Source organism: Channa argus, chromosome 2, assembly GCF_033026475.1.
Source record: "Channa argus isolate prfri chromosome 2, Channa argus male v1.0, whole genome shotgun sequence".
NCBI lineage: Eukaryota > Metazoa > Chordata > Actinopteri > Anabantiformes > Channidae > Channa > Channa argus.
This window is the reverse complement of record NC_090198.1, coordinates 16,374,343-16,386,222: the sequence shown is the minus strand read 5'-3', so window position 1 is coordinate 16,386,222 and position 11,880 is coordinate 16,374,343.

The window sequence follows — 11,880 nt, the reverse complement described above, 5'->3', positions numbered from 1 at the left end:
TTAGTTAATACGTATTAGAAGCATCCATTAAGGACATTTTTTAGATTTGTCCAACAAAAACAATCGGACATAGACTATTGTAGACAGATATTTGGTTCATATTTATCGGACAGAAATTATACATATATTAATGTTTAGGGGAAAAAAGCATATTTCAAGATAGGGAACTGCAAGATTTAACATAAATGCTTGTTTGCAAATATTTCACTATGCACTGTATAATTTTCAAGCTATGTTAAAGCTTTATAAATTATGAATAATATTTAACTATCTCTGATTCTAAAATGGACCAGCAACAATGGAAAACTGTGTCAGTGGTAAATAAAGTGCATAACTTAGAGATTACACAACAAACCACGGCAGGGCACTCAGGCCCCAAGCAGCTCTGGTAGGAGAAAGTTCTGTCTTTATAGCACAGTGGCCTTTGTGTTTTTCAGTAAAAATTATTTATGGAGACTCATTTTTGAATAGGGTTAAGACATGAACAAACAGCGTAAGCAACAATAGGCTGATAAAACTATAAAGTCAAAAAAGATGTGTGTTTAAGGAGCAGCAGCAACGGCAGCACCACCTTGTTCAGCTGAGGCAGTCAGGCATTTTTATTTTTGATCCTGAACCTCTGCAGGCTGTTTGCTGGAACCTGTAATTAACTTTAGCTTGAGAGTAAAGAGGGGCTGATTACAAAGTTGCAGGACTCCTGAGGAAAAATGATGCACTGCAGCATTCAAAAATCTTTCCAGTGTTACAATATGGCTGCACTCTGAAATTAAATTTAATGCCATAGCATTTTATAGACACATAAACAGTCACATGTGCGTATTAGTACAGTATCTACGTTTTAGGCTCTTTTTTGTGTATAAGAACAGAGAGAACTAAATGAAACGTTTTATAATAGCTCTGGGCATTCCCATACACCCCCCAAAAATTCCAGTGTATATTTCAGTCGAGTCTCCTCTCTGCTTTTCCAGGCAAAGTGTGGGATTTGTGGTTAGGATACAATGGAAGGATTCAGAGGTGGGGCTGGGTTGGGAGAGCTGCTGCTGGCTAGACTAGTCCAGAAATCTTAACTTGTTTCTTTTTCATCTTCTTTTTGGTTTTCTCATCTAAAAACACCCCTTCCCTATCTCCCCTCTTAATTGTCTTAGTCTGTCGGGATTCAGAGACGTGAAGATGATGAAATGGATAGCATTCAGAGTGCAGTGGAGGAGGGTTTTTGGCCCTCATCCTCTAGGCTGTGGTGTGTGCTGACCTCACTGTGAACTGTAGGAAAACGGGCTAATTCTGCCACTGGCTCTTGAGCTCCACCCCTTCACCATATAATTATCCCAGTCTAGATTATGATGTTGTAATTATGTAAATTAATACATCATAGATGGCTAATTAATGGAAGACATTTTCTGTTTCTGCTAAAAACAAGATGGACGATATGAGTGTGTTACAAGCTCAGTCAATTGCACTTTCTTCTTCTTCCATCCATTATCTATAACCACTTAGACATTTTAGGGTCACGGGGGGGCTATTCCAGCTGTCATAGTGGGGGTACACCATGAACAGGCTGCCAGTCTAACTCAGGGCCAACACAGAGAGAAATACACAGACAGACAACCATTAACACTCCACACACATTTACACACACATGCAACTTAGTCACCAATTTACATGTCTTTGGACATGTCTTCGGACACACAAGCACGGGGAAACCATGCAAACTCCACACAGATTCAAACCAGAGGCCCTCTAGCATGGAGGTGGCAGGGCTAATCACTCCACCACCATGCTGCCCTCTTCTGAATCCAGTATTTCAAAAAACACAAAGGAAAATGAAAAGATCAAACTGTGGACACAAATCTGAGTTGCAGTGGTTTCCCCATTGTCTATAATATCAGTTATTTTACATCCCATGAGATTTACTTTGTGACCCTTCTTAGGGGGAGAACCCCTAGACTGGAAGTCACTAGATCAAACTACCGAACTATTAAAAATGACTGCAACAATCCCAATCCCACCAGAGAAAAGAAAATTCCAGCATCAAAATCCAGTCTTCCCCAGTATTCTCACCATTATCATTGCGACAGTGTTTAGTCACTTCACTGCTCAGAGAGCATGTGGATCGATACCTACGCTGTTAGTGAGACTTCTTTAGTGAAACTGCAGACAACTCCAACATTGCCTCACTGTTTTGCTGCTGATTGGACATCCATGTTCATAAATGTCAGCCTCACAGTCAAAGAATGATGACAGACATGTCGTAGTCGCTCCCTTATGCTAAACCAGGAAATGAATAATATACAATTTATTGAGTAATTGAAATCTTATTGTGTGCCCTGAAGTCTGTTTAACAAAGATATTTCTTCTGTTTGTTAGCCACATGTATTCCAGGATTATTGCCATGGTTTCTACTAAATAGTAACATTCACACAAATCTCAACAAACAAATACCTTACCATGAAGAGTAAACATCAAATGAAACAGAGGTCAGAGCAGTTTGAGGATGTGACTCTGCTGCCCGAAGCACTAATTCAGTTTTATTTATCAGAATTTTAATCCCAAAAATCTGTTTATGTGAGAGTGACATGAGGGCAAACAAACATCAAGTTGAGGTTATTGTTTTCAGTTATTGACCCATAAAATATATTCAAAGGACTCGGTCTGTAGCTAGTTTTAACTAAATTACATTTTCTGAAAGCTATTCATACTTTCAAACTGAAGGCAGTGTCTCTTTGCAGTCTTTGTCTGTAGAGTGGGAAGAATAAATAGTTTAGTTTGAATCAAGCTTGATTGTCAGGCCCTTCAGCACTGAATTAACTGCTGGAAAACCTTTTTCTTATTTTGATCCACTGTGGAGAAGAGACACCAGGTTGCATACAAACACACACACACACACACACACACACACACACACATGCACACAGGTAGAATCCTCTCTATCTAGGACACTAATTGACATAAAGCATTCCTTACCCACCATACCCATCACAACTAAATGCGTAACCCTTAACCCTAACCTAATCCTAACCTTAACCCTTTAGCCCTTTGAAAGGTGTGTGAGAAAGGGAGGACCAGCCTCACCCCCATCATATAAACGGTTCCTCATAGCCACACAAACACACACACACCTACATAAATACTCTTGTCTATATCTCCTCACACACAAACACACATCCATCCAGATTCTTGTATGCATACGTGTGAGGACACCCAGGGCAAGATAATTACAAACAGAAAGAAATGTGACTCATCTGTCACTAGAAGTAAAATAATGTTTGAGATTCTTGTTACGATGTTTATTTGTGGAAATGATTAATACGATGACTGTCTGTCACCTTTTTGGTTTCCAAGAGCATAGCTTTACTTTCCCTGTAAACTATTAGTATAAGACTCAGCAATGCACAGATTTTAGAGTCACCCTTTCAAAGAATGACTGCGGCACTGTTTATTTTCCAGTCTGTCTTTGTTTTGTTACTTTAAGCAACATGTCTGTCAGCCATAGTGTAATTATATGGAGACAGAGACACAGGAGGGGGGGAGGCGTTGGAGACAGCCTTCTCTTTCAGCTGCTATGAGCCGCAACCAGTACTGCCTGAAGCTGCTCGCCTGTTGAATAGCAGCCAAGAGACTCTTCGACTCCCATTTAACCCCTTAGGTCGAGGTGGCATTTTTTTCTTTTTTTCATAATTCTGTGCACCCATCCACTACGGAGCTGATAAATGAAAAAAGGAGGATTTAGTGGAAGAATGGAGCTAATTTCAGATTGTTTCCCCTCTTAGTTTAAATGGTGAACTTTGTAAAAAATGTGGACAGACAAGTTTTAAATGGGATTTCCTGCTCTATCGATAATAATGTGGACATGGCTTCTGATGAGCTCCACAGACCCTCATCTTCTCTGTGGCAGAACCGCTTTAATGCTAACATATCATTTCTGTGTTCCCCACATACTTTTAAAATATGTATGATGGATGTAGTTACAGCTTTAAAAAAACGAAAAATGTATACAACATATAGTGGTCAAAAAGTGGTTCAATAGTGGTTAGTGTAAATATCATGGCTGGTTATCCTGGCATAGAGCCACACCACCCAAACAATAGCTGCAGCACATTTCCAGAGACATAGGGGATGATTTCATAGAAATGCAATACAAGTAATATTACAAATACATAACAAAGGGGGATTCTGCCACAATCAAGTATCAAACCGACTCCCCTTCTGTGTTCAATTTGTTATTATTCACAGATAAAAGGTTTTCTTTACTAAACTTGCATTTACTCAAAATACCACCAGAAAAAAATCACAGTGCAACCAATGTTCAGCTTGACTTTTCTTCTTTAAGAGCTCTAAATGTTTTCCATATTGTGGGACTCTAAATGGATGCAGGAAATGCTGTCACTCCGCTCTGCTTTCCAAACTTCCAGAATGAGGTTTTGGCTCGGGTAGATGCCGGTGCGGTAGATTCCAGTGTGGTGCCGACCCTGCTCAGGTTTCCTCTCACTGGGAGAGATACTTCAGGAGTCTCTCTTGATAAACACATTGCTTAGGTTTTGCTGTCAGCTCATTTAAAACGCTGTGGAAATGTGTGTAATTGACAGGACAATCTTGTCACTTCCTTCTGGGCACTGGATGCTTCTAAAGTGACCCAAAGGCTTTTGTTGACCGTGCCCATTTTCCTACTGCAAGCTAAAAGTTTTGTCAGTTCAGTAGCAACATGCAAACAATCTAGAACTTTGAAACTGTTTTAACTTAAAGTAGATGAACTGAAAATGAGGAAGGAAGGAAAGGCAGGAAAGCACAACTCAAAAACTCAAACCAATGCTCTGACATGGTATTAAAAAAGTGAAAAAGAAGATGGCAAATACATGTGAGCATAATGATCTTTTAACCAGCCCAGCAGCATTATTCTGCTTTCTGGCAGCATGCTTAGTACTGGGTTGGGCCTGTCAGAAGTACCAGAAATCATATGTAAAGCATTTAATATGTACAAGAATCAGTGTAAAGAAAGAGGCTTTTGACTTACACCATAGTGTAACAACTCATAATGGGGTAAATGTAGAGCCTGTTCCCAATCCCACCCTCTGATAAACTGGGAATGTCAGTTGACTTGAACCAGCTCCATTACACTGTTATCCATATGATTTATTTATATTTATGTACTAAATTTAAATTCTCTACTTAAGGTTTGAACCACTAAATGTCTTTACTTTAATAGGCCTACCCGTTAAAATGTTAAAAAACATGAATTATGCATTGGAAAAGCTCTGAAGCCTTTCATCTCTGTAATTACTCCTGCTGTAACCTGTATACACATCATCTACAACCTGTGGTATCACCACCGTTTGAGACAGAGACTAAACTGTACTTTAGTATAAAAACGTTCAAGCCCTAATCAGACAAACCCAAATTGTTGGACATTAAACAAGACTCTTTCATCTAATTTTCTTTCTTCTTTCCTTTCTCTCTCTGACACACACAGAGATTATTCCACATATCAAAGCGGTTTATTGAAGCTTGGCCACTTGCTGAAGCCACAAAGGCTTATTATCTGACCTCCTCTTGAAGCAGCCAGAGGTATAGAATAATACTTCATCTCTCAACTTTTGTCTCCAGCAAAGTGTTAAAAACAGAAATAAAAGGTTGCAACAGAGAGGTCTGGTCTCTGTGTTACAAAAGAGAAACTTTGTAGACCCTGGCTCTGATAGTGTCATGTTTGAAACTGCCAATCTCATTTTCAGCTCATCATTTTGACAAAAGGAGATAAAACTGCCTGGTTTTCCGTGCAACAGTAACCATGTTGGGTCTACAAAAAAGGAGAGTTTTGTGTGTTGAATAAAAGCAGCAAGTGAAGCTTCAGATCAAATCCTGTGGGGGAATGTAGTTGAGATGAAGCTACTTTATACTAGCTTCAGTCAGCAGAACTACAAAATAATGATTATATTATAAAACATGATGCATTTCTGCAGATTAAATTACTATCCGTACACAATATGTGATAGCAATAAACTGACAGGAACCATTCTCTGCATTAACTTAACTTTAACTGTTAGAAAATTACGCTTATAATTCTAAACAAAAATAAATAGTAATAATAACAATTATGATAATGAATATGATAATAATGATGATGATAATAATAACAATGCATTTTAAATTTAGGACTTAAAGGAAGTGGCCACAAATCCCTGCAGGTATTTTCAGGTCTACATCATTATACATCATATCTTTCAAAGCAATATTAGACAAAGCTATCAGTCATCACTGAGATAAGAAAGCTATGTTGGCTAGTGCTGCAGGTGCTGAGCCCTCAAAAGCAACATTATGACTACTGATCTTTTTGTTTAAGTTTGTTGGATTTATATATTAAACTATGTAAGATTTTTTCCAACCTGTATCTGTACACAATCTGGTCCTATATCTGCTGGCTGCTTTTGCTCTGTCTTCCAGGCAGACTTTGACTTCCATTTGTTTGTGTACTGTTGTAGGGGAAAGGAAGGTCTGAAACACTTTAAGACCAGTGCTATTAGTTTGATGTATGTTTGATCTGTAGTATGTGGGACCTGAAGCAGGAAAACAGGTCTTTTTAATTGTACCAGTGATTTATTGTCACTTTTTAATTTTGCGGATAAAAAATGACAAGTTAGCGGCTGAAATCATGACATGCTGTAATGGTTTCTAGGTCATAGGGACACAATATTCAGACTAGATCTATGTGTTCTGTCAATTGAGCAACTTTTTTATTAAAATAACATAAATAGCTATGGTTTTTTCAAATAACAGAAAGTCTTAAAAAATGTGGGGGAAGTTTCTTTTAAGCTTTTTTATTTTTATTTATTTCAGCCTCAGATTCTAACAGTGTCTTTTGCACTGAAGGTTCTACATTAACAATCATCTGACTCTGGCAGGGTTGGCACCAGTGGTGGCCCAACGTGTCTGTGTGGCAACAACAAAATCTGGCTTTTGATAAACAAATAAAAGTAACCCATTTGGCATTAGAGGATGTAAAGAAAAGTATTAATTTCCATGTCATTTCTTGTCTTGATTATTTAATTGGTTGTTTAATGGGATTTTCCAGAAGCTCAATAAAGACACTGCAGCTACAAAATGCAGCTGGTAGAATTTTTAACCAAAACAAATAGTAGAATATAATACTAGAATTGATTTAAACTTTATTTGTAGTTTTCAAAAACCCAGAGAGGTTTAGCACTACCATACTCAGTGACTGTGCCCAGTCAAATCTCAGGTCAAACAATCAATCAAAACAGAAAAGGGGCAGTTTGTGCTTATTGTGGACTTGAAACAACATTTGAAATGTATGAGACCTGCTATACAAATAAACTTGGAGAATTTCTCCTTAAATCATGTAGTGAAAACATTTCTTTGAAGAGAATCAATAAATCTTTCCTTGTGTAATATGGGGTGGCTGTAGCTCAGTTGTTAAGGCAGTTGACCATGAACCACAGGGTCAGTGGTTTGAGCAGGTTTGATCCCTGCTCCTGGCTACATGTTGAAGTGTCCTTGGGCACTGAACCCCATGTTGCTCCCGGTGGGTCAGGTGAGCACCTTGCATGGCAGCCACTGCCATCGGGGTGTGAATGGGAATCAACATTGTAAAGCGCTTTGGATAAAATTGCTATATAGGAGACTATTTACTAATAGTTATTTAAAAATATGAAAACAGATTCGATAATGTTATAAAATGTATAAAGTTGTGTTAACAGAAGTGAGTGGGTTTCAAAAATACAATGCAGTGAAAGAAAACAAGAACAAGCCTGACATGGGGAAATGACTTTGTGACAGCAGAGACAAAGCATCTGATTCTTCCTGGTCCTTTACAGAGATCCACCACACTGTTGAGCACACAAACAACAAACAAGCAGCCAGACACATAGATAGTCATACAGATGGACAGGCTGGCAGGCAGTTCGACAGTCAGTCTCCAAGGGACAGATTGGAATTTTTACCATATCTTCACTTTATCAGAGACACAATCGTCTGCTCAGGATGCTTTTAGAAACATTCAAAGACATGTGCTTTTGTCTGTCTATAGTCATAAGGACACTTAGAAAATGATGCATTCCAACATTTACCCTAACCCTAAGTAAACTTTAGGCCTAAAACTAAATCTTAACCAAAAACGTTCCTTTGTAGTTGTGATAGCTGAATAAAAATGTTGTTATGCTAAGAGAAAAAACACTTTACACAGAACAGGAACTGCAGTATCACAGGTTGTATTCTGTCTTTATAGAATTCCTCGTGCAGTGCCTTTTCCTGTTGTGAGGCTGGTCCATACCAATAATAGTTATCACTGTAAAACTGTTTATATAAATAACATCAGAGTTAGACACCATAGACTTAGCATCAAATAATTGTCTGCACTTGTGGTGGTTACCGTTAGAAATAGACCTTTTTTAGGATTAATGTTAGATTCTAAGATTTAAGAGTAGATTCTGGGGCAAGTGAAGTGTGTCAAGTGTCTGTTTCCCCAGCAGTGTGTTTCCCCTTCCCTTATTCTGAACCCTATACCCACTCAGTGACTTCTTGTGATGTTTCACTTGACTCTAACCTTAGCTCAGACACCTCCCCCTGTTCCCAGGCTTTGGAACCCCAAGTTAACCTTGTGTGTTTAATATGGTGTCAAACTTTCTCTGTCAGCAAAGTTTGTTTTTGCTGCCATCTCCTGACAGAAGAAGATTCATACAAGAAACATGAAATGATAAAAAAGGTCTTATCCCATCTGCTACTTCAATGTGAAAATATAATAAGTGAGTTGTAGTAAAAGATAAGAGCTTCTTACTGCTGTCAGACATGTTAAACCACTTCTGAATGTCAGAGTACAATGGCATTACCATATACAGCCTTAACCCAAACCTTAACCTTAACAAACTCTTACCCTAAAAATAAATAATTATTCTGGTGGTCAGAGAATATTTGTTATCCTCTGTAACCTGAGACACTCCAATTATTATATTCATATGGTGTTGTGCAAAACCTGAGGAGGATCTCATTGGTGCACTGGTTGCTAAACTGTAGAACAGGACACACGAGGGGTCTTATTATTAGGTATGGAAACATATGAGCAAAAACATGTCGGGAATGACTGCATAAACCAAAATCATCTCAGGTATTGAAATTAAAGAAGATCTCATTATGAAATGTAGTAAAATTATCTTTTTGAAATGAAATGATTTGATTTATCACCAGTAATCATATCGTGACCAAATGTCACAGACCAGAAAAAAGTAAACTGAAATGGGCAGCACTGATGTGAGTGTCTCATTTTCATGCAGTTCATAGTACAGGACATTTCCAAACAACATTAGGCTGATCCCATAGATCCCTTTGTTTATGCCCGTACATTATGATCAGCTGCAGCCATTTTAAAGGCTCATGGAATATGATAACAACTTCAGCAACAATGGAGTTCCTCCTGCTCGTGTTGTTCAAGTGCAGCAATACAATGGTAGCCCAAGGACATTATTTGCATATTTTGAAGGGGTGTGTGTGAATAGGGCATAGGAGAATGAGAAATTATATCAGTCACAAAGAAAAGCAATGGCCTGTGACCAAATGCTTGATCTTCTCTGCATATGTTATCTCAGATTGAGGGGTTTTGTTGTCATATAAATGCAAATGGAAGACTGGTATCCAGGATGTAATGTGCAATTATGGTTCAAATAGGATTTTTACTTCATCTAATCTACTTTTGTGTCCTGTAAAGTATGATGTGCAGTGGACAGTATCACACAAACCACACAGCAGTGGGATTTTAGACATAATTCGTTTACTTTACGTAATCAGCAATAGTTGGGGCTCAACACAGTGGTTCATTGACTTCAGGAAAAAGACCATCATGGCAAGAATTAATTATCTAATTATTTCAATGAAAATATGATAGTTTTGATGATTGATTTATTTTTCTTCATTAAAAGCTTCTATTAGGTCAAAACACTCCTCTGTCTCAGCTGAATAAGATATTAAAGCATACAAATAGTTGTATTGAGGCAACTGTTACCACTTGGTGGTGCAATTCAACAGCTTTTCCTTTCAAAGAAACTTTCAACCTGAACATGCACAGCTAGCAGAAACACAGGAATCCAGTTTTTGTTTCCTTGTTACTTTGTTCTAAAATAACGAGTGTGTTGATACATGTTAAATGGAGAGAAATTCTATTTTTATAATCATTTTCTATTTGAACAAACATTTGTTTCATTTGGGAATGTGGCACACCGCATGTTTATATTTTGGCAGATGTGAAGACAAATAGTCTGAATAAAACTAACAGTAGGAAAAAAGGTGATGCTGAAAAAACAAGTGCATGATCAGGAAAACCTTTTCTACATTGTTGTATTAATATACCACAACAATATGAAGTATATGCGCATATTTCAAACATTTAGAGATGGTATTAATGTTAATAACTGTATATCACTGGTACCAGCCTTTTTGATGGCATCTGGGTTTATATTATTATACTAATATTACCAATACTGAGGTACTCTGCTTGAGTGTTGCAATTTTTGTTTGTAATTCTTTTTAATTTACTGCATTTGTTTGACAGTGATTATATCCAGCTGGTTTTACATGAGAGCAATTGTGAGAATATTAAAAAAATTAAATATTTAGGTGTGTACAATGGCAAGACTTTATATTTGAGAGCAATACCCACATATCAGTTTGTCCCGGTTTTGTTGTTGAAAGAAACAGACTCACTAAATGATACTATAGATTAAATCCAAGAACTGTTAAAAAAAACAATAACATAATCTGATAATCTACCGGAGTGTGCTTTTTTTGCTTATTTGTATATTTATTGTTTGTTTGTTTATTTGTTCACTGATTATTCTTCATTGTATATTATTTACAATTACTTAATTTCTGCTTCATTTATTTAAGAAAAGTCCTCATATCTCACTGTTGCCTCACATGAAACCAATGCTGGACTTCCCCTAATCTATGACATGTGTTCCAGTGATATGGAGGATGTTTATATTGACTTTTTCACTGTTAAAAAAACCTATGGAAAATGAACCAGACCTATCAGTCCATCAACATGTGGGATTTCACTGGATGTACTCAGAAGTGGTTCCAAGTACATTTATTCAAGTACCGTACCCATTTTGAGTGACTTGTAGTTTACTGGAGTGTTTACATTTCAGAAATATTATAACTTTTACTCCACCCCTTTCTTTTCAGCAGCTGTAGTTACTGGTACATTTAATAAAAAAAATAAATTAATAAATTTTGATATATTATTATGGATTGACCACTTGTAAGTAAAAAAAGTGGTTAAAATCACCGTCACCTTGACCATAATTCTAAGACATTATTTTTACCTCTGAACATTTGTAAAGAACAAGTGAACTAGACATATTAATGTCAACTACATTAAATTGTTTTCGTTGTGGAGTACTTTTGTATTTTATTTTATTTTAATACCTTAGCTTAAGAATAGAATTTAAAGTTGTTCTTCTTCTCTTACTCATGCTTTTTAGACAAGTTCTTGCATTTTTACTTGATTATTATGATTGTTCACTTCTACTACCTTCTTCTATCAGAATAGATTCCATACTGTCAGCACCTGATTTGTAAAAGTAAATTGGCTGAGCCCAGATCATGTTGCTAATAAACACTGTGAACTATGCTTTCAACACAGGCTCTGTTACCATTACCTTTAATCAGAATCATAAATTAATCTGAATCAACATCCCAAAAGAGTTTAGTCCAACTTTAGTACTCCTACCCTATAGAAAATGATGCCAAATGTATAAAATTTGCCGCAATCTTCTCTGTGGGTTGCTTTTGCAAAGGATCTTAAACTGAATGACCTCAGCTTAATATCCTGTCTGCTATCAATGAGATTATGTAGGCATGCTAACAACAGGAAATTTGCTC